This window comes from Petaurus breviceps, unplaced genomic scaffold, assembly GCF_028583685.1.
Source record: "Petaurus breviceps papuanus isolate PSGF00001 unplaced genomic scaffold, PetGlider_PUasm1.0 90750, whole genome shotgun sequence".
Lineage (NCBI taxonomy): Eukaryota > Metazoa > Chordata > Mammalia > Diprotodontia > Petauridae > Petaurus > Petaurus breviceps.
In genome coordinates, this window is record NW_027187335.1 from 10056208 (window position 1) to 10080333 (window position 24126).

Consider the following 24126-nt stretch of genomic DNA (forward strand, 5'->3'; position numbering starts at 1 on the left):
GATGGAATATATCCAATTATCCTGTTTAGTATGTCAATTATATTGCTCTTATGTCTGCCCCAGGATGACAGTTTAGATCAACTGTCTTCTGTTCAAGTTGAATCATATCTTAGAAAGACATTACCTTCCTATGCTTAAAGGATGATCATCATATGGCTTCTCTCATGTAAACAGTTGGAAAACGAGTAGTTTGAAAACCACTTCAAATGAATTATTTTAATTGTGTCATTTTAACAATTTCTAATAACTTGTCACGAGAATATTACTGAGTCTAAAACTGAGTTGAACAAAAGCACCAATAATTTAAGGAAGATGTTTTAAGTTATTATACTTTAACTTTTTCACTTTAAATACACTAAGTTCAAATTTTCCTTCTCTCAGTCTCATTCTGACGTTTACACTCAGAATATACTCTGAAGAACCAGAATGAAGACTATAAACATGACCCTATAACTTCTGAGAAAGATGACATTGAAGTCACCTAAGCTTTTCCATACTCTTTCCTGCCCTTCATTACCACTGATTGATAACACTGTGGATAGAATTAAAGTTGCAAAAAGCAGGCCCTTCCAACATGTAGCTTACAGTTTCAATTCTAAAATGATTTTCAGTAATCACCTGTTAACAACAAATCTCATTCATCCACAGATGTTCGTTCTGGTGGATTGCTTGCCTTTTTGAAAATGGAAATGCCTTTTCAGGGTCCCTTTTTTAAAGTAATTTAAAAACAACAACTAACTTTAGAAGTCAAGACATATCTTGGTTTAGCCAGAAAATTGAGCACATTCAGAGGTATAAATTTAAAGATTCATATTTATAATTACTGTAGTGTAATGCAAGTAGGTTTGTGAATCTTCACAGTAAAACTGAAACTTGGAAATTGTCAGGGGAGAGTAGCACAGCTTTCTGTTGGTCAAATCCTGTAACAATGAGCTATTCAGATTTGCTGGATGTACTGGAATGTGTTTGTATCAAATATTACTTGAAATAATTGGACCATTGGATGGGACCACAAATTATTGTTGTCAATTTTGTCATAAAAATTTTTGATATGTATTTAATAAAGAAGGACCTCCCATTACATAAGCCTTTTAAAAGGCTTGCTTTAAATTTTAGGATCTTGGGAGGAGCTGTTTGAAAGTTCTGAGTTTGCTTTAAATGCTAAAACTAAAATCAGTATTACTAATTTAAGGCCATCACAAAATGTCAATTAAATGTTTTAAGAGGAAAAGAACTAAAATGTGAATATTTAGTCTACCCCAGTAGACTAGACAGTCAGAAACCTTTAATCTAACATCTTATTCTGCTTGAACAGCTTTATATGTCTCCTTCGGTTCTTCAGTTTTGTAGAGAGCCATCAGTGGATAGAGCAATGGGCTTTATCTAGTCAGGAAGCCCCAAGTTCAAATCTAGCCTCAGACACTTACTAGCTGTGTGACCCTGGGCAAGTCACAGTTTCCTTGACTGTAAAATGGGGATAATAACAGCATCTACTTTACAAGGTTGTAGTGAGGGGCAAATAAGACTATTTGTAAACTGCTTAGTATAGTGCCACACCATGCTATAGAAATATTTATCCCCTTCCTCTTTATAAACCTTTAAAGTACATGTATCAGCAGTTATAATCTGTAAAACAGTAATAATGATGCTGACATTCCTCCCTGAAGAGTCATGAGGAACTGGAATAAGAAGTTAAAGGTTTGAATCCTGGCTTTCTGTAGGACCCTGCCTTCAGCTTCCCCTTCTGTCAAATGAAGAGGTTTGGACTAGACTCTTCTCTGAAAATTCTTTTTATTTCTCAAACTGTTTGAGTATGCACGCCTTACTATGAAGGGTAGTTGAAGGCCAACATTGGCAATGGGGTCTGGAGGCCAGCGGTCTGTCGGTCTGTCGGTCTGTCGGTGTTTGCTCTCCCTTAGATTTCAATCTAAAAAGCAAACGAATTCAATAGCCTGCATTTTGCAACTATCGTCACCTAACATCTTGCTGTCCAATCAGCTGTCTGAATCAAAATCAAAGTTCTCTTTAGAGCAGTGACACCCTAGAGTATTCTATTCAAGTTTCAGTAATAAATATCTCTGAGTTTGTATTTCTGGTTTTGAAGCAGATGAAGCAAACAGATGTTTCAGCATTCTTTTTCGTAACATCAGCAAGTTGATTTCAATTGAGTGTTACAATGCTGGCTGCAGTCCTCTTGTGAGCTGTAGCAGCAAAAAACAAAGAAAAAGAAAAAGTAAAAAGTTACTAAATTGAGGTGTCATATATTGTTGAGATATTTGTGTTTACACAAATTATGTTGACCCAGAAAGAGAGGAGTAAAGTATAGCTCTGCTTGTGTGTGTGTGATGTGTTTAATTGCAATTTTAAAACAAAGGTAAGAAAAGAAGTTTGCATTACAAAAGGGAAAAACATTGAAGACTTGGAAGGAAAAACACATTCCTTCTGGCATTTCAAGTACTTTACCTCACTGATCAAATATGATCAGTGTGCAGAACAGAGAACAGGTGTAAAATATTTTTAGAAAAACCTTGGCATATACTATAGGCCTTATCCCTTTGATCTGCACTATCCTTGTGTGTATTTCAGGAATAATTGTGGTGCCACCACCACAACAAGACAGGCTAGCTATTGCTTTTATTTCTTATTCCTGGATGCTTGAAGTCAGATTCCAGATAAGCAAATTAAGGAAAAGGATGACATAAAAACTGTTTCCCTCTCAGTCATAGGGTCATGGCTATTTTTAACTACTGGTTATCTGTATTGCCCCCTTTTCAGCTCTTCTGGGTTCTTTTTCTCTTCCTTCCTGAGCCCTGAGAACCCATGTTTCAAGAATCGGAATAGGAACAAGGCAAGAGGCTGATATTGTAGCTGGTTTAGTGTTTAGAATCCAGTTCTTTTCCTGATTGAATAGACTGTTGCCACCCAAAGCTGGATTAAAACGTCACTGGTTTCATGGTTTCCCCTTTTCAAGTATAGCATGGCCACAGGCTAGATCATGCCACAGACCTCAGCCTATTTCTTTTATTTCAGACTATAATCAAGTGCTTACTTCTGACTCTTTTCCCCCTTCCTTCCCATTTCTTTATCTTACCATTATCATTCTTCCCCCACCAAAAAACCCACCAGTTATCAAAGGGTCAGGTATGAGATCCCAACGTAGGAATTCTTAACCTGGAATCTATGAACTTGTTAACTGAATTTCAATATTACTGGCTCCCTTTGTAGCCCTATGTATTTTATTTTACTCCTTTAAAAACATTTTTCTGAGAAGGGGTCTGTAGGCTTCCCCAGGACTCTTACTACAAAACAAACAAACAAAAAAACCCATTTAGGACCCTTGCATTCATGACTCAGTTCCTCTTCTGCTCTGGTCAAGCAGATCATTCTGTTCTCCACCCTCTCTGATCTCCTTTGGAATGGAATTTGCCTTTGTGGAAAAAAATTTTTAGACCCTTTATATTAGATCCTGTTTTAGACCCTTATAGCCACTCTGGCTCTGGCACCTTTTCTCCTGTTGCTAATACTTTCTTATTTCCAGGAAATATAATTGGGACTAGTTAGACACTTCTCCAAAAAACCAAAGTTACCAGGAACCCCTTACCAGGAAGCAAGGAGTGACTGGGGGCTCTTTGACAAAAGCCTTTAGGAGTCTCTAAATTCTTCTACAAACAACAACAAAGATACAACTGGGAAATTTAGGATTGTATTCTTTACATTTTAAAAAGGATGGTGAGGTGACAATAGATGGACGACAGAATTTTATTTTTCTTATTTAAGAGAAACTTTTAATTTCCCTTTTTGTTGTGTTATTTTGTTTGTTTTTTACAGTGGTCTGGTTGGCAGATAATCTCAGGTCTTCTTGACTCCAGGTTCTGTCCACTGAGCCATTTATCTGCCTCCTTTTCACCTTGGATCCTTTGGAATTGTCTTGGGTCATTGTCTTGATCAGAGTAGCTGAGTCTTTCACAGCTGATCATCCTTACAATATTACTGTTACTGTGTGCAATGTTCTGGTTCTGCTCACTTCACTTTGCATGAGCTCATCTAGGTATTGCCAGGCTTTTCATGAAACCATGCTGCTCTGCATTTCTTATAGCCTGATAGTATTCCATCACAGTCATCATATACCACAACTTGTTTAGCCATTCCTCAATTGATGGGCATCCCTTCCATCTCTATTTGACATCACAAAAAAGAGCTGCTATAAATATTTTTGTACAAATAGGTCTTTTTCCCTTTTCTTTGATCTCTTTGGGATACAGATCTAGTAGTGGTATATGGTGGGTCAAAGGGTATACACAGTTTTGTAGCCCTTTGGGTGTAGTTCTAAACTGTTCTCTAGAATGGTTGGACCAGTCACAACTCCACCAACAGTTCATTAGCATACCAATTTGTCTACATCCCCTTCAGCATTTGTCATTTTCTTTTTCTGTCATGTTAGCCTGTCTGATAGATGTGAGGTTGTATCGCAGAGTTATTTTCATCTTCATTTGTCTAATCAGTGGTGATTTAGAATATTTTTTTTCATATGATTATTGATAGCTTGAATTTCTTTTTCATTAGCAGCTAATCTCAAAATCTCAGTATAACCTCAAAACCTCAGAAGGAGGAAATGTATGCTTTACTTGCAGTGGAGGTTAGAGGTAGTGTGATTTTTTTGAAACAACAGTGGACTAATAGACCTGAGTTCTAGGTCTGATTCTTAGCTAAATAACCATAGGCAAGTCATTTTACTTTTCTGGACCTCATTATCCTTCATCTGGAAAATGAGAAGGTTGGGGGCATCTAGGTGGCAGAGTGAATAGAGCACCAGCCCTGGATTCTGAGTTCAAATCCAGCCCCAGGCACTTAACACTTACTAGCTGTGTGACCTTGGGCAAGTCACTTAAACCCAATTGCCCCTTCAAAAAAAAAAAAGAAAGAAAATGAAAAGGTTGAACTTCCAAGACACCTTTTAACTTGACACTGTATTTTCCAAAAAAAATTACTGGATTAATGTTTCAGACACCTCAGGGTAGAAGCATCTTTTTCTAGAATACAATGGGCCTTGCTCCCTGGGTATTATATGGATAGTTATAACTATCCAAAATACTGTTTAGTTTTGGTTTTTAGAAGAATAAGTCTCCTTGTCTTGCTCAGGCTGGAAATACAGGGGCTATTCCCAGCCTCCTTAGGCAATGTGGCGGCACCCATCTTGTCCAGAGGGTTCCACCAATTGGTACAAGACTTATTGTGGTCTCTCAGCTGGCTTTGCCCACTGTAGCTCAAGAGAGCTACCCAGCCTCAATGCCGGTAGTGCCTTTCCTCTGTTCGTTATCTCCAATTTGTCTCTATATTTTGTTCACACATAATTGTTTGCATTTTGTCTCCCCTGTGAGGTTCTGAGCTCTTTGAAAACAAGGACCATTTTGCCTTTCTTGGTGTCCCCAGGACTTCACACAGTGCCTGCTGTACAGTAGGCATTTATTAAATGCTTGTTGACTTACAGTCTCAGTCTCTTGGATAGCAGGCATTACAGATGTGGGCCTACTGACTCCCTCCACTCTCTTGAGAGAGGAATAAGGAGTCATGAGGAATAAGCAATAGTCTGATTTCTGGGACACAGCCCCTGTAATGCTGCCTATCTCAACAAGGACATCCTTTCTTTTCAATTAAAGTGTTCAGGGGTAGTTCTAGGGCAAAAGTCACATGGGGTACGCATCTGTTCCGCTTCATTTAAATGCATGCTATTTTAACACTCTTGACTGCAAAGCCTTATAGAGTCTTAGGGGCAGCTAGGTAGCCCCTTGGATAGAGTACAGAAAGACCTAAGTTCAAATTCAGATTCAGACACTTATTAGCTGAGTGACCCTGGGCAAATCTCTCAGCCTCAGTTTCCTCCTGGGAAAATTTCAATTTCCTGAGTTAATTTATGTAAAATGGGAATAAAAATAGCATCTATTCATAGGATTGTTGTGAGGATCAATGAAATATTTGTAATGCACTTAGCAGAGTACCTAACACATAGTAGTCACTTAATAAATGTTTGATCCTCCCTGTGTGCAGATGAATACACACACACACACACACACACACTAGAAAAGAGGAGATGAGTGGCATGGTCTGACCTTCTTGACAACTCACTCACTTGGATATGTCAGTCTTATAGGAGAATGAGCTTTGAGTGCTCACGTATAGACTATCTGTAGCAAAATTTTAATCTCAGGTTCATTTCTTCATGGTGACTAGCAATGTACTTGGGACTACAGAGTCATTTTAATGTCAACCTGGACTAAATGGAATTATATTGCAGAACCATGAAGTCTGTACTTAGAACAAATATGAATGGTTTTTGTGCTGTGCATTTTTAAAAAATCATTCATGCTACTACCCTATGGATTAGGAAGTGAGTTATTTTGAGAAATGGGAAGAGTGCTAAATGTCTCTCAAATCTTTGATGGAACTAGAAAAAGAAAGTATTGAATTACTATTAGATAACATATATTGCAACCACTGAAGTTTATTGGGCATCAGCTATATACAAGGCACTGTACAAATTAAGAAATTTATAATCTATAACCATAGAGGGAAAATCATGGATATGCACAGAAAATTATAATACAAATTTGAATGTGGAAAGGTGACACAAGGTGGGTAGGAAGTGCTATTGGAGTATGAATATAAAGCTGTGGAAATCACCTCTGGTTGGGATAATTGGGGTCCTTGAAAGAGGAGGATTTTTTAAAAAATTATTGGTGCTTTTTTTCACATCACATTCATTTCTGAATATATATTTTCCCCCATTCCCATACCCACTAAACCATCTCTGACAAAGAAAAGCTAGCCATGGCTGAGATTTTTATGTAATATCCCCTCCCATGTGCTTGCAAATTGGGTTCCCCAGAGAATAACTACCCCTTCAGGTTCAAAGTTACTCGAGTCCACCATCCTAAAACTATAGTCAGCCAATAGACAGAATTAGTTCACAATCAAAGCATTTATTAAGATGGCACCAAAACCTTCCCTCCATAAATATGTCAGCAGGAGAAATGGGCACATACATAGAGTACACTGGTCACAAAGCACATCCATAATGAGCATGTGTGACCATGACAACACATGCCTTCAACACCTCAGGGCCCTCATGTCCTTTCTCCTCTTGTGATATCTCCTTGCCACTTCTCCTTGGTCACAGCATCTCGGCTAGGCGAGACTCTCAATGACCAGGATTCATTTTCCCTTGCATCCATAATTGGTTCTCCCATCTGCTGCCAGGGCTTAGGCTTCTTGGAGCTCTCTCTCCTCACTCTCTCCCTGGGAATGGGTGTCTCCTATAGGGCAAGCATCTCTATTGCAGTTTGCTCTTATCTGCCCTTTTCTTTAATACCTCAGCTGAATTGTGTAGGAGGAACCAACTCTCTCTACCACATATCCAATATTCCACATGATGGGAAGGATTTTGAGAGGCAGAGACAAAGCACAAGTAATCAGAAAAGGACATATTCCAGGCAGAGTGTAGCAGCAAGACAAAGACCCAGAGTTAGTAAAAGGCAAGGAATCTGTAGATCTTTACTAAGTGACAAATGTGTGCAAAGCAGCTGTGCTAAATTAGGGGTAGAGTTTATAGAAGACACGGATCCTGCCCTCATTGGGCTTATGGTCCAATAGAGCAATATGTGTGCCTACAACTAGAATACAATATACCTCACAAGCACATTTTAATTGGGGTTTAAAGGGTGGGTAGGGCTTTAAACCGGCTTAGGGAGGATTTGGGAGGAAGGACATTCCAGGAAGAGGGAGCAATGTTAGCAAAGACATAAAGGCAGTAAAGTACAGGGTGTGGAGGGAGGATAGTCCCGTCATTTTTGTGTTTATTTCCCAGAGTGCACAATGACTGGCACTTTAATAGATGCTGAATAAATGCTTGTTGACTACTAGCAAAATACTCCACTTTGAAGGAATATAAGATATAGCTATCTCAGTGGAAGCAGGCAAAAAAAAATCTGAACTTTACCCTGTGGACAATGGAGAACCACCCAGCCTCAGTCTTTGACCCCAGACTTAGCCCCACCTCTAGTGTCTGTCTTTGCCCCCAGGACCTTCTCCAGTACCCTGGACCAAACCCCACCTCACTCTGCCCCCTCCTGCCTTCCTGCATTCCCCTAGGTCTTATCTCAATCCTGGGTGTAGTGGGGAAACAACATTCTTCCCCACCACAAGGTCAGACTTCAAGGTAGGGCCTTGAACAGTTTAATCAACCCTCTACTCCCTCTAACCACTGATAATCTGCTTGGATTTATTCCTCAATGACTAGCATACTCCTCCTACCCCTTCACTTTCTCCCCATCCCAGTGACTCTTGATCCTTGGCTACAAGCCCCATTTTCCCATCCCCAGCTGTTTACTGACCATTACTCCCAACTCCTTCCTCAATCCTACCTCCCTCCCCACTCCCAAATGTTCCTCCTCCTCCAAATCTCCCCACCCCTTCTACTGTATGCTCTGGAATGCCTGCTCCAATAATTATTAAGTTTGCTTTAATCTTAAACCATTACCATCCTCACTCCTAGTATCTTCTAGCACACTGAGACCTGGCTCTCCTGATGATGTGGCATCAGTAGCCCATCTTTACAATACTGCTTGCACTTTTCCTCAAACTCACTGGGCATGATGAAGTATGGGCTCTGGGAGCCCCCTCGAGCTCTCCTTGAGTCCTTGAGGTACAGGCTCTGGGAACCCCACTTGAACTCTGATTAAATCGTCTCATTTGATGAGGCATTTGCATGAGGCCATAAGCCTTACAAAGTGGCTGGGCCTAAACCTCTGTTACTAGACTTCCCACCTTGAGCCTATCAAAATATCAATTCACCCTTGAACTGGCGTTGCCCCCCCATTGTCTGTAGTCTCCAGGTAGCCTCCAGCAACTTCCCACCCTTAATCACTCAGTGACCTCATTAACTCCTCCTGAAGACCCTCCCCAAACTCCTCCTCTAGACCACCCCTAGATTCCTCCCACAACCTTCTGTATATAAGACCCTATCTTGTCTCCATGTTTGTGAGAGCACCATAGAATGACCTAATACAGACTTTACTCTGTGTCTAATACAAGCGAACTTTTAATAAACTTTACTTTTCTTTGGCTGAGAGAAGACTTAAGTCGAATTCATTTGGCAGGACCCAGTCTGTTCGTATTTTGGGGTCTCCAGAGCAATCCCAACCCTCTTTATGGGTAACCTCTTCAGGCATAGTGGGCAAGTTGGAATACAAGAGTATTCATTTCATACAAGAGTACTCATTTCTGCTTTCAGATTCTCCCTCTGCCATTATCCCTGGGCAACCTCCCCTCCTCTAATGTTCACAATATTTGAATTTATCATCCAGTCTAGAATCCCATTGGCCATTATCTATTCATCTCCAGGATATTCTCCTTCCTTTTTCTTTTTTTAAATTTATTTATTTTTTATTTTGGAGGGCAATTGGGGTTAAGTAACTTGCCCAAGGTCACATAGCTAGGTTTTTTGTGTGTGTGTGTTAAGTGTCTGAGGCTGGATCCGAACTCAGGTCCTCCTGACTCTGGGGCCAGCACTCTACTCACTGCGCCACCTAGCCGCCCAGCTCCTTCCTTTTTCAATGAGTTCAGCAGAGCATCCTCCCCTTTCCCCCCATTCTTTTGTAAAGGCAAACTAGGCCATCTTTTGCCTCCATTCTTACCTAGCCTTTAACTATTGAATGGGTATTACCTCAGACAAACTGAGCCCTGAGAAAGACCTAGCTTAAAAAAGCCAAGGTCCCCTATTCATCCTGGGCCATCGCCAGTCTCCTTGACCTGTGTCTTGCTCCACACTATGGCTATGTCTTGACATTGGACTCTGATGACTCTAGAATTGAGAGTGAGGCTGATGACTTTGCACAGCCCTGCCTCACTTAAATCCAATTCACTTGCAAGTCAGGACATCAACCTCCTGATGTCATTGGTCCTTTTTGAGAATGAAGGACCAATAACAATGAGTTCAGTGACTGACTCACAGCCTTCTCTCTACCCCAGCTCCTACCCTGATCCAACATATTGCTGTTCCTTCAAATGCCCTAACTTCTCAAATTTTCAAACTATTCAATTGCCATGAACTATTCCTCCTCTCCACCTCAGCTACACACAGACATAATCATATCCTTGCCATTGATCACAAGTGTTCTACTGCCATACTCATGAACTCTGAAATTCTTTTATCTTATAGTTTTCTACCCTGTCATCTTTCCTTCTGCTTTCTAACCCCTCTCCTTCCTCTTCCTCCTCCCATGCCTCTACCCTTCAGTTCTTTTACAAGCCATCACCCCTACACTGATAATACTTTCTTTCCTTCCCTGTCTTGACCCTTGAGGGGTTAAGTTCAACTCAACTCAGCTCTAGTATCCACACTTAAATCCCTTGCCCCCTTTTCCTTTTGCCAATCACATCGTGACAAACCTCAGCTTTGAATTACTTCTATCATCCACCACCTTCACTCTTATTCTTATGATACTGAACAGAACTGGAGAAAAATCACAAAACTGAATCCAGCATAAATTTCTGTAATCTCAACTAGACCCTTATTGCAGCAAGACAACCAATTACACCTTCTTAACCAATGCATTATACCATTCACCACAACCTCTATTCCAGATCCTTCATCGAGCCTCCCACAATACCCCTTCTCCCCATCCTCTCAGCTGAGGTCCTCACCTGATATTTAACCAAAAAAAATTGAGGCCATTCACCCAGAACTGTCTCTTTTCCCCCTCCTTCTCATCTCACATCATTCAAACATCTTCCCCCCAATATCTCCTCCTTTACTCTGCTCTCAGATAAAGAGTTGACCCTTCTCTTTGTCAAGATAAAAACTAACATATGTATCCTTGATCCCATATCCTCCACTCTCTTCCAGTAAATTTCCTCCTCTATTAACCCCCTATCATCTACAGTCTTATCTTCAATCTCTCCTGGGGGCCATCTCCAACTGCCCCGATCTATACCTTGCCAATACACCCAGATGGCTCCAGAGGAGAAAGTGAGGCTAGTGACCTTGCACAGCCCTGCCTCACTTAAATCCAAGTCATGGCATCATCTTCCTGATGTCATGGTCCTCTTCAAGAATGAAGGACAAGCAACAATCTCTCCCTATCTACTGGCTCCTTCCCTATCACCTAAAAATGTGCTCATGTCTCCTCCATCCTTAAAAAAATCCTTACATTTCATCCAACTGTTCTCACTATCATCTTACATCTCTCTACTCACATAGCTGCTTCTTATTGTTCAGTCCTTTTTCAGTCATATCCAACTTTTCATGACCCCATTTAAGGTTTTCTAGGCAAAGATATGAGAGTGGTTTGCCCTTTCCAGGATCGAATATAACAAGCTCTAGTTGGCATTTTATAACCTGGCTCCTTCCTATATGCCTTTCCAATCTTATTACTCTTTGCTCCTCTCTAATTCAGTTATATTGACCTATTTGCTGTTCCTCAAATATGGAATTTCATTTAGTGTCTTTATGCTTTTCATTGAGCACTCCTAGTGCCTGGAATTCTCTCCCTCCTCACCTCTGCCTCTAGACTCCTCTGGCTTCCTTCAAGACCATCCCTGCTACTGATGTCTGCAAAATGTTTTCAGGATCCAAACCAAGCCTTCCCTCCTTTCACCCACTGCTAGTGCCTTCTCCCTAGGATTACCTTCCATTTATCCTGTATGCACCTTGTATGTACAAAGTTGTTTACATGTTGTCTCTCTCCACAGAATGTGAGATCCTTGAGAAGAAGGAACATGCTTTTCCCCATTATTTGTATCCTTAGCCCTTAGCACAGTGCCTAGCATTCAGCAAGTGTTCACTGAATGTTCATTGGCTCACAGACTGACTGAGTGTCTTATTGTCCAAGGGTTTTTGAGCTGAGGCACAGCAAGACAAAATCTCTACATAAGGAGAATTAGTCTTGTGGTAATATGAAGAATAGGGCAGCTAGGTGGCATGGTGGATAGAGTGCTAGACCTGTATTATTTTTTGTAAAAAATAATGCTAAAAATTATCTTTACATATAATTGGAAAAAATAAAATACTATTAAAAGTTGTTTAAAAAGAAGACTCATCTTCATGAATTCAAAGCTGCCCTCAGACACCTACTAATAGCTATGTGACCCTGGGCAAGTCACTTAACCCTATCTGCCTCAGTTCCTCACCTGAAAATGAGCTGGAGGAGAAAATGGCAAACCACTCTAGTTTCTTTGCCAAGAAAACCCCAAATGGGATCACAAAGAGTTGGACACAATTTGAAAATATAAAGATTGCAGTTGGGGAAGAGAGCTGGGAATGCCTTTTAGGAGGTGATATGCTATCATCCAGGCCAATATTAATGAGGACTTTACTACAGTATTTGCCATGGGAATAGAGAAGGGACATGGACACCTGTGATATTGCAGAGTTGAAATCAATATTATATAATTGGTTATAAGAGATGAAGGATGGGGAATAACCAGAGATCATAATAGATTCATAGGATTTAGACCTGGAAAATGATTTAGAAATCATCTAATTCAACCCTCTTGTTTTACAGATAAGGAAATAGCCACTGAGATGATAAAGTGACTTGTCTATAGTCATACAGCCAGTTAAGGCCTGAGGAAGGCTTCAAACACAGGTCCCTCCTGATTTCAAATCCAGTCCCTCTTCCCACACATTTCCTTTCCCTTCATAACAAGATCAGTTTGAGATATGTTTGTGGATTTGCTTGGTTTTTTTGAGGTGCTGCTGGCATATCCAGGTGGAGATAACCTGGGGACAATTGGAAATATGGGTCTAGAGTTCAGGAGGAATACCAGGCCTAGAGTTATCTGCAAAAAGGCTGTTGGGGAAGCCATGAGAGCAAAAGAGCTGGAGAGAATATAGAAAGAAAAAAAAAGAAAAAACCTAAGAGAGCCAAGGACAGAACCTAGGCAAAACACCCTCATGAAGGAGTCAGAAGATGAGGTACTACAGAATGGCACCATTTTCCCAACCAGGGCTTTCATAGGGAATAATTCAGCCTTTGTCTCTCCCCCACCCCCCCAAGAATGAAACCTATCCTGGAAAAGTACACAAACCCTTGCAGGAAGCAGAGAATGAGCAACAGGAGTTCTGGCCAGAGCTTTCTTCATCCCTCTAGAGAAGCTGCCTTCCAGATTCTGGCTGGGAATTGAGGGGATGGGGTGTTGCTCCAGAAATTTATTCCCCAAACTCTAGGGAGAAGGTGAAAACCAAAGTCCAAATCCTAGGTGTGAAGATGGATTACCCAACTACAAACACGTCAGCTGTTTTTACAAAGGGAGTATTTGGCATAATCTGTTAACACTGGTTTCCATACAAGTAGGGCATCTAGGGAAACTAGAGTAGGGAAAGTAGGGAAACTGAGGCCCAGGCAGAAGTGGAATAGTAGGGAAAGTATTGGATTGTTTTATTCACCAGAGTTTGGTACTGTAGCAAACAATGGGGCTCTGGAAAGACAGATTGGAGGGGATTTATTTCATTGAACTGATCTCTGCAAAGGGTTTCTAGGATCCAAACCAAGACTTACCTTCTTGCCTCCCTACTGCCTCTGGCCCAGCACATTTATGTCTTCATAGAGCTTGCTGGTCCCTTTTTTCCCCCGTTTGCCTTTTGGTGACCTTCTGGAGACCTTCCAGGCTGAGTGTAAAACAAATCAGAAACACAGGGTTAGAAGGAAAACTTTGTGTGGGTCCAAGCCAGGAATCACCAGTCACAAACAGCTACTTGGGCTTCCCAGCAACAAGAGGCCGCCCTTCCCCAACCTTCCCCTGCTGCTGTCCATTCGGTCACCCACTGAAAATACCCAGTGGACTGGCCAGCACTCTTCATGTGACCTGGGCATGGTTAGTAGCAGTACCAACTGCCCTCCTTTGGCCTGAGATCATGCACTGGGGCAGAAATCAGAGCAGGGACTGGCCTTAGGCCTCACACCAACCTCACCAGCAAGGACAAAATAATCAAGCAGCTGCTGCTGGGAGCAAAACCAGGACGTTCCTGGCCACTGTCATCTCCAGGTTTGCTGGCTGTTCAGAAGGCTGGCCTGAGTTCAGGAAACATCCCCCTTAAACCTAACCTGCCTGCCTCCTGCCTCAAGAAAAAGCTGATAAGATGAATATAGCCAGGAGCACATGAGATTTCTTGTTCTGTTTGCATTTTTTTAAGGCATCATGAAAATGTACCTAGCCTGTCCTGTAGAATGAGGCTGTACCTGAATCTCTCTACGGTGTCTACAATCCCAGAATCTGTGATCCTATGAAATTTGCAAGCAAGAAGGGGGAAACAACACCCATGTTCCATTTTGTATTTGTTATTTGTTTGTTTTAGAGTAGTATAAACAGTGATAAGTGAGGATCTTTTGCTTCCTTCCCTGCCGCGCCTGCCTAGTCCTGTCCCCCCCCCCAAAAAAAAAAAAGGAGACTGACTCTTGCTCAGTTCTTTTTGATGGTGGGGTGGGTTAGAGAGAGAAATCAGGAAAAGCTTCCTGGAAGAGATGGTGTTTGAAATAGACCTTGAAATATTATTAGCTATATTAAATTTCTTGCCTTTTCAATGATGAGTGAGGAAAGGAAAAAATTTGGAACCCCTCCAAAATTTTTTTAAAAATACTTTAAATTGTTTTTACTTGTAATTGGGGAAAATAAAATCTTAAACTTTTAAAAAGATAGGTGGTTAGGACAGGTGGACATCAGCAAGGGAACAGAAGTGGAAAAGCATAGGCATGCTCAGAAGTGGTCCAGTTTGGCTGCTGCATAGAGTAAGGGGTAGGGAGTTAGGTGACAATGCTGCACAGGTAAGGGAGTACCAGACTGTAGAAGGCTTTGAATGTCAAACTAAGGAGTTGGTGTGTCCTTAGGCAAGTCATTTCACCTTTCTGATCCTCAGTTTCCTCATCTGTAAAATGAGGAGGCTAGATTCGATCTTTAATTCTAAATCCTATGATCCCACCCCCAAAACCCAAATGCTGTGTTCCTTGTATTTGTCTGTGTCTGGGATTGTGATGTATGACCTAGAAAGGTTACTCAGGAAATAGGGGACTAACTGAAGAGTTTTAATTAGAGGTGTGACATGATCAGATCACAGATTTAGAGCTGAAAGGGAACTCAGAAGTCATCTAGTCCCATCCCTTTCGTTTTACAGCTAGAGTGTAAGCTCTGTGAAAACAAGGACCATTTCTCATTTTGTCTTTATATTCCCAGCACGTAGCACTGCACCTTGCACAAAGCGAGGCATTTAATAAATACTAATTGGATTGGGTCACACATATGGAATTTGAAGCCCAGAAGGACTGACTTATTTGTGCAAGGTAACACTGGGAGTGAGAAGTATTTGAACCCAGGTCCTCTTACTAAAAACTGGTACTACTACTGCTACTGCTGCTACTACTACTACTGCTGTTACTACTACTACTGCTACTGCTGCTACTACTACTACTGCTGCTACTACTGCTGTTACTGTTTCTTCTACTACTATTGCTACTTTTACTATTAGTTCTACTGCTACTACTTCTACTATTATTGCTACTGCTACTTCTACTACTACTACTACTTCTATTACTACTATTTTGACCACTACTACTAATAATAATAATAGCATTTAAATAGGGCTTTAAATGTCTGTGCTTTTATATATTCTATCTCATTTGATCTTCACAACAACCTTTGAAGTAGGTGCTATTATTATCCCCATTTATTACAGATGAGGAAACTAATGCTGAGAAAGGTTAAGTGATGTGCCCAGAGTCCATATAACTTAATATCTGAGGGTGGATTTGAACTTAGGTCTTCCTGACTCCAAATACAATACTCTCTCCTTTGAGACCCTGGCTGTCCCCACATTCTATGCACAAGAGTATGTATAATTTCATTTGAACTTCATATAGCCCCATGATGTACACAGTGCAAACATTATTCTTCCTATTTTACAGATGAAGGAGCTAAGAGAAGTTAAAGGGATTTGTTCAAGGTCTCACATTGACATTGAGTACAAAGCAAAAACTGGAGGGGAAGGAAAGAGATGGAAATGTGCCTGGGGTAGGGTTGACATGGATGCTACTACTTATGCCTTTAGCCTTTAATCCCAAAGGCCCCATGGGACTTAGCCTATGAAGGAGGCCCCAGTGACCCCAGATTCCTCATGTCCTCAGATAGATAAAGGATACCCTCTGGTAAGTAGGGTGGAGTTAAGGCTCTTGCTATTACTGTAAGCAAGTCAACTTGAGTATGGTCCTTTTTTGCAGTGAACTGAATAGTTATTGATCATCCGTGGTCTGAGATTACCTTCACTTTTGTTCCTTGTTTCCCTTTGAGGAACAGAAATGGTAGCAGGCCTGGCCAGAGGAGCTTTGAATGCTCTGAATCTTGACACAGTCAGGAAAGGGGGCTGAGAAATGGCCTTATGATCTCTATCAAGGCATGGTTTCATATCCTAACCACCCTCATCAATTCACTTCATCTGTGTCTGCCACATTACACCGTGACGCTTGTGAGCCTGGCTTGTTTTACTAATCATGGACAGACTGAGACCAACCCTTGCCCCAGCCCTCAAACTTAGGATGCACTTCCCCCCAGACACACACATTCTGTCGTGTGGAGAGTGAGCATGGACTCAGAGTACAAGGGTAGTGATGCACACATGCAGGGTGTATACATTGGACTTAGACAACTCATAATTTTGGACATCAAGTTCCTTTGTCTTTAGAGTATCCTCAGGAAGTTCACTGAAGGTTTGATGTCTATGATGGGCAAGGTCACTCCACTGATGGGCTGGGCTGTCTAATCTCAGGGTATGGTATCTCATCTGGATGAGGGGCTTGCTCTTCAAGAATCATGGTGTCTCTGTTGGACAGGTTGATCTACTGTAGGGCTGGGCCAAGTAGATCATTCAGTCACTGGACTGGCTCCTCATTAAACATAGTAGCTACCAGACTGGACCAAGTCCACTAAATGCTGGTTCTTCATAAAATGTGGTATTTCTTTTTTGGTTTTTTGAGGGGGGAAGGCAAGGCAATTGGGGTTAAGTAACTTGCCCAAGGTCACACAGCTAGTAAGTGTGTCAAGTGTCTGAGGCTGGATTTGAACTCCCTGACTCCAGGGCTGGTGCTCTATTCACTGCACCATCTAGCTGCCCCAAAATGTAGTATTTCCATTGGATGGGTTGATCCACTGGTCTCAGTCTTCATTGGCAGCTATAGCCTCCACTACCTCCAGACTCTGGCTTAACTGAGTATGAGTGTGCCCTTTTCTGCTGGAGTGCTATGGAGCTTAAGAAACTGAGGCCCAGTTTGCAATCCTTGTCCATGGTCACATAGAATCATATTCAAGCAGTAAACCCAGGTCTTCTTACCCCAAGTCCAGTGACTGTCTCACTATAGCATAATGGAGGGGGAATAGGGTTTCCTAGTACACCTTTGACCTTTCCTTAGTAGACCATTGATTTTGGAGAATTGTAAACTCAATATGATTCCATGTGATTAAGCCCAAGAAAGCTAATGTTATCTTCGATTGCATTTAGAAGGGCATATTGTTTAAGAATAAGGATAATAGTCCTGCTTTTACTCTGCCCTATTCAGAACACATCTAGGATTCTGTGTTCAGTTTGAGGCATCACATTTTAGGAAGGACATTAGAGAATACTCAGAGAAGGGCAACCAGTATGGTGAAAAGTCTCTGATTCATAACTAATAATAGCTAACATTTGTAAGGCACAAGGTGTCAAACACTGTGCTAAGCACATTACAATTATTATCTCATTCCATCCTTACAACAACCTTGGGAGGTAGGTGCTATTATTATTCCATTTTATAGATGGGAAAACTGAGATAAACAGATTATTGACTTGCCTAGGGTCACACAGCTAGCAAGAGTCTGAGGCTGGATTTGAAATCCGTATCCTTGACTTCAAGTCCAGTGTTCAATGCTCTGCTCTACCTAGCTGACCCAAATAAGGATGGGTAGAAGAAAGGGGCTATTTGACCTTGAAAGGAGAAGACTAAGGGGAACATGAGAACTTTCTACAAGTATTTGAAAGGGTATCAAGTTGAAAAGAGACTTGGTCCCAGAGGGCAGATGTAGGAACAATGGGTAGAAATTAAAAAGAGACAGGTTTAGGGGAAGCTAGGTGGTGCAGTGAATATAGCACCGACCCTGGAGTCAGGAGGACCTGTTCAAATCCAGCTTCAGATACTTGACACTTACTGTGTGACCCTGGGCAAATCACTTAACCCTGGATGTCTCACCAAAAAAAAAAAAAGAAAGAAAGAAAGGGGGGTGGTGGGAAGAAAAGAGATGCTTCAGGTCAGATGTGAGAAAAAAAACCAACTTCCTTTCAATTCAAGTTGCTCCAAAGAGGAATGGGCTACTTCCAGAGGTCGAGGGTTCCTTCTTACTGGAGGTCTTCAAGCAGAAGCTATTTGATCACTTCTCAGGTATGTTTTTAGAGAGGATTCTTATTCATGTATAAGTTAAATTTCTTGGTTGATGACTGTGACCCTGGCCTAAGGGTCTCTACTCCTATTGAACCTGTGGACTAGAATAAGATGCTTCGATTTACAGAGTCCTGACGTACAAGAAACAGTCCCAATATGATAAGAAAGAGGACACTAATTCAGGTATAAACAACTTGGGCCAGAGTTGGTGGGGCTGGACACCCCCTGGTGCCAATCTGGGATAGTGCAAGTAGGATTACATGAGACCAGAGCAGAGCTGCCTGCCACCTAGATGCCCACATTTCTATGATGTTGTATAGTTCCCAAAGTGTTTTAATTACATTATTTAATTTTAGGATTATGCCAGATAGGAATTCTCCAGTTTGGAATAGTTGGAAAGAGCACCGGATCTTAATTCAAACTTTTTTACTAGCTGTGTGACCCTGGATAAACTGAGGCTCTCTGAGCCTGTTTCTTCATTTCTGTGTATTGATACTGAATTGGCCTAGTGGGTACATCCCATAGAATATTGTCAGAGTTATCGCTCCTGATTCTAGTTGACAACATGGAAGCTTTGGGGCCTTCCTCTAGCTGTATGGTGATGCAACGTGGAAAGGACTTTGCACTTGGGTATGACATAACCACCCCCAACTGGTCTAAGACTCCACTATGTGAGTTAATTCTAGGGCTCTTGGCTTCCTTTTCAATGCATTTGTGTTTGATCTTTCCTTATCTTACATGGAAAATTTTTCTCTCCTGGCTGCTAGAGACTCCATGAACTTGAGAGGTCCTGGGTCCCATTGGATCGGAGCTAAATGGAGGTGGGGAAGGAGCCTTTCCTGACAATAGGCCACATTGTTGATGGCAACAAGCCTTCCTGGCCACATTCTTTAAGAGGATGACTACTAACAAGAGAATTGGTCCAGACCCAACCAGTTTACCAGTACATTGGAAACAGAGGTTTGGACAGTGCAGAGCCATGTTGAGATGTAAAATGCCTAATTAGCAGTCATGCAAACTGCTTTATTCTCCATTGAAGTTCTAAGTATCAGCCTCCCAGAAGACTATAAAAGTGGTTATAAGTTAAGTTAATGAATTCTATTTTAAATTGTTCTGTTAATGAATACCGTGAGCCATTGAGTACCTATTTACTTCCTCTTTTCTCTTCCCAGAAATCTTAGATGTAAGCTATAACCTGAGCTATAAACAAAAGGGAAGGGGTTTGATAAGCCTAAGAGTATAAGAAAAGGGTCCCTAACTGTCCTCCATCGAAGCAGGCTCCCCAGCACTGACCCAGGTCCAAATCACATGCCTGGGCGCAGAATAAGGAATGGCCAAGGTACTCTATCCCTCAAGCAGCAGTTTCTCAAGGTTAGATGTAAAAGAAGGGTGTTAGACCAGATGATCTATCAGGACTAAATTACTATTGTACAAACGACATTGAAACTCAGAAAAGGCTAAGCCCAGAATCACTAGCTAGGTAGTACCCAAAACAAAACTCAAACTTGTCTTCTGACTCCAAACTCAGTGTTCTTTCCACTGTAATAGACTATACACTCCTGAGGGCAAGGACTGTTTTGGTTTTTGTCTTTGAACCCTAGCACCTCGAACCGTGGTGTGCCAGTTTGATAAGGGTAGATAAGAATTTGCTGAGTTGAAATGAACTCACCATAGCTCACAGCTTGATGTAATAGAAGGAAGACTGGATTTGGAATCTGAGGACCTGGATTCAAGTCTAGCCCTGTAAAACACATTACTTCTTCCAGTCTCAGTTTCTTCCACTGTAAAAAGAGGAATTTGGCCTAGATGATCTCTGAGTACCCTTCTGGCTCTGACTCTACAATCCTATGACTAATGAGACTTTGCAATGCTCAGGCCTGTAAGGAAATTAAAAGTTTAGTGAAATTATTGGAATTCACAAATAGTAGTGGTTACTAGAAGGGAAGAAGGGAATACACGTGTATATAGTGCCTAATATGTACCAGGCACTGTGTGCTAATCCTCGGAGGTAGGTACTGTGATTATCCCCATTTTGCAGTTGAGAAAACTGAGGCAAACAGAGGTTAAGTGACTTGCCCAGGGTAAAACAGTTAGGAAATGTCTAAGACTGGATTTGAACTCAGGTCTCCCCGAGTGTGTTCTACCCACTGAACCATCTAGGTGCTTCAGAAGACAAACACAGCTTACGGAATACCCATGGAATGCCATCCCAGTACGTAGGATCCTTGGGAACCCAGGCAGGAGGTTAAGATGACAATATAACCGGGCTACCTCCAGGAGGCCAGGGCTTGATTGAGACATCTTGAGTTTGATGTGGCTCAACAAGCTGGACATGTGGAAGTTCGATTGTCCTCCCTAGGACTGATCAGAGAATAAATCTTTTTGCCTACAGATATTTCTAAAGGTCAAAGATTGGACCTATTGGAGCAGAAGGAGGTGAGAGCAGATATCCTAGGATATAGTGAAAAGAGTGCTGAGTTTGGAGACCGAAGTTCAAACCTGAGTTCAAATCCCAAGTCTGCCATGTAATACTTATGTAACCCTGGACAAGTCTGGGCCTTAGATTCATCATGTGTTCTCTGGGGAGCAGGTCCCATTACTCTCTGGGACAGTCAACAGGAATTCTGTCCTGTTCCCCTTGCAGAGTAGGTAGCCAGGATTTTCACTTTCAGCCCAGTCATTGAAGCCAAAGGCTGGAAAAGACCTTAGAAGCCATTATCTAACCACCTCATTTTACAGTTGAGAAAGCTGAGGACCAGAAAGATTAAGTGACTTGTTCAGGGTCACACAGCTAAAGTGCCTGAGGTGGGATCTGAATCCCCTGCTTCCTGATTCCTATTCTAGTACCCTCTCCTATATCACAGGATTGCAGAACCAAACATAATTTGAGATGCGGACACAGAAACTTCAACTTAGCCCTGAATTAGACCAGACATTGGGCCGAGGAGCCAGGCTGCCCATAAAGGATGCAGAAACAACTCGTTTATTCCATCCCCACACATACGCCCCTTTCCCATTCCCTCTCTTCACTCCCTACCTCATTCCAAGGGATGCCAGCCAGAGGTTTATTCTTTGCACTGATGTATCCTGGGAGAGAAGTCACTTGACCCCAGGGCACATACCAGGCTGATGCTACCATCAAGAATAGGACCCAGAAATCCAGGCACCCAGTCCTCTGCATTAATCATGCATTCCCCAGAATTAGAAGTATGAGACTTTAGACTCTTGGGAGGAGGTGGGGGGAAGGAGAGAAAAGAGCATAGGGTTAAAGGCAAATTGACACAGAGAAAAGGGAACTCCTATTTAAATTAGAAAAATCCCACACAAGGCTTTCGAATATCAACTCCCATCCTCTCCGCTACAACCCTCCACCCTTCCACTTCAGGCCCTGGTTTGGACTTCTGTCATCCCTGTCCCAACCCTTCCACCCTAGCCTAGACTGTTGGCCCCTGGAACTTACATACACACACACACATGCCATGTCTATGTAGGGAAGTGTAATTTAGGAATAAAGGTTTCTGGAAAAGGGTGATGTTTTTTCAAGCTAAGGAAGTGAAATCAGACTGAAGAACAGTAGGGAAATATGGTCAAACAATGGAGTGGAGCAACCCTGGGATGGGGATAAAGCCGAATTATTTGTGGAATGAGTGGGTGAATGAATGAATGAATAAGTATTTACTAAATTCTTACTATGTGCTAAGATACAAACATGAAAGCAAAGATAATCCCTGCTTTCAAGGAAGTTTCATTCTAAGAGAGGGAAGGTATTGGTGGCCAGGGAAGGGCTCTTTGGTCTAGCAGTTATAAGGAAGGTGAGTTGAGATGGGGTAGCAAGGCTGTGGAGGAGAGCACTGAAGTGTGGGGAGTGAAGTCAAGCTGAAATTGTGGGCTAAGAGCTGCCCAAGTCATCAGTAAGGGGATGGGAGCTCAGGGCAGACGTTCAAGAAACGAAAGGGAATGGTTTCTGGTCAGGGTGATAAAGAAACAAGGGGATAATTCCTGTTCCCTGAACCTTCCTCTCAGTCTCAGCTGTCTCTGACCCAAGAGACTTGGCTTGCTCAGGGACTGGTCTTACTCAGAGCGAACCCACAGAGAGTCAAGGCTAGACCAGACCTCACCAGTAATTATAGTGGGATCCTAACACTTGGTGTTAGAGGAGCCTTGAATAAAGAAAAGGAAAGAGGAGGGGGAGGAAAAAAAAAGTTGGTAGGAAGTAGCATGAACCCCCTGATTCATATCAGGAAGCAGAGTGAATTTATCCTTAGCTGGGGCTGAGGGTCCCAGGCAGAGATGAAATCTTTCTTACAGGTTAAAGATGGGAGGGGGGTATTGAGGCTGTTTAGATTTGGGGCCCTATTTCTCTGGGTTTTCCCTCTCTCCTTTGAGCTGAGGAGGGGCCAGACTTAATGCCTGACTTTTGGGTTCTGAGAGGTCTTTGTCAAGTATGGAACTGCTGGGGGTAAAGGCAGCTTGTGAGTGAAGGGGAGGACCCTTGGGGTACTCCAATGTGGGAGCTGTGATTTGCGCAAAGCACTGGTAAAAATGAGGGAGGGTCAGTTGTGTAGTTTGTTCAGTGTGATCCTCCCCTCCCTGCCCACTGCCCACCAACCACCTCCCCTCACAGCCCCAAGACAGGCACCATGTTCAGGGATATCTTCTCTAAGGGCAGGAGCTAGGCAGCACTGCCACCTGCTGCCCTGGCCTCAGCTACCCAGAGCTAGGACATTTCCAGACACAGGAAGGCCGTAGGAACGGGGGCAGCTGCTCTCTTTTTGAGATGCCAAGACTTAGGGCCCTGTCCATATCAAGGAGGAGGCCTGTGCAAAAGTGTAGACCCCCATCCTATCCCAGCTTTCTCCCCAGGTTGGGTGTGAAGTTGCTGCCATCCTGGCTGAGACAAAATAATAGGGGAGGGATTAACTGTGTGTGCTTTGTTATCTGGCTTCTTTGTGAACCAGAGGGGCAGAGGCAAGCATTCCAGAGGGTGATGGATCATTATTCTCTGGGGCCCTGGAGGAAGGAGGCAGGCACTTCAGATTCAGAGCAACGGGCCACAGTGGACAGAAGGCTCAGACTTAGAAAAAGGAAAAGCTCAAATTCAGATCCTACATCAAGCACTCACTAGCTGTGTGACATTGGGCAAGTCACTTATAGTCTCAGCCTCAGTTAACTTATCCACAAAATGGGGATAAAAACAGCACCTACCTCATGTAAGTTGTAGCAATCATTCTAGTGGCCTCCCCATTTGTTCATCAATATTTTATATGTTGTTCACACCCAGAGCTGCTGAGAGGTTTCCTGTCTCCAAGACCTAGAATGGGGGTAAGGGGAAGTTCCCCGTCTCCTGTTCCTGTTCCCCCTTCTTCTCACTCCAACCCTTAGCCAACAGGTTTCCAAAATAAATTGCAAAAAAAAAAAACAACATAACATCAGAGTAAGAAAAAAATGGACCTTATGATAAAACATGAGCCATTAAATACCTACTACCTGTTGGCCACACTATCTCACCCTCACCTTCCTGGCACCCAGCACCCCATCTCTGTACACTGGGTCAGAAATAGGAGCTGCATTCAAATCACAGCTTGGCTATTGACTTATGCGACCTTGGCAAGCAACTTAACCTCTCTGTGTCTCAGTTCCTCATCTGTATAATAATAGGTTTGGACAAGATAGATGA

The 24126-nt window shown here is 42.3% G+C and overlaps 2 long non-coding RNA genes across 3 annotated transcripts; one reads left to right on the forward strand and one right to left on the reverse strand.

Moving 5' to 3' along the window:
* Positions 1 to 917: 917 nt before the first annotated feature.
* Positions 918 to 24037, reverse strand: LOC138145784 (uncharacterized). Of its 2 annotated transcripts, none has more exons than XR_011164317.1 (3): positions 23655 to 24037; positions 13554 to 13663; positions 918 to 2201 (listed from the first exon to the last, which is right to left on the reverse strand). It is a non-coding gene; the product is annotated as an uncharacterized lncRNA (long non-coding RNA). The 2 variants fall into 2 exon arrangements; XR_011164318.1 differs by lacking the exon at positions 23655 to 24037 and adding an exon at positions 20119 to 20320.
* Positions 17631 to 19516, forward strand: LOC138145783 (uncharacterized). Its single transcript, XR_011164316.1, has 3 exons — positions 17631 to 17800; positions 18360 to 18449; positions 19217 to 19516. It is a non-coding gene; the product is annotated as an uncharacterized lncRNA (long non-coding RNA).
* Positions 24038 to 24126: the final 89 nt, after the last annotated feature.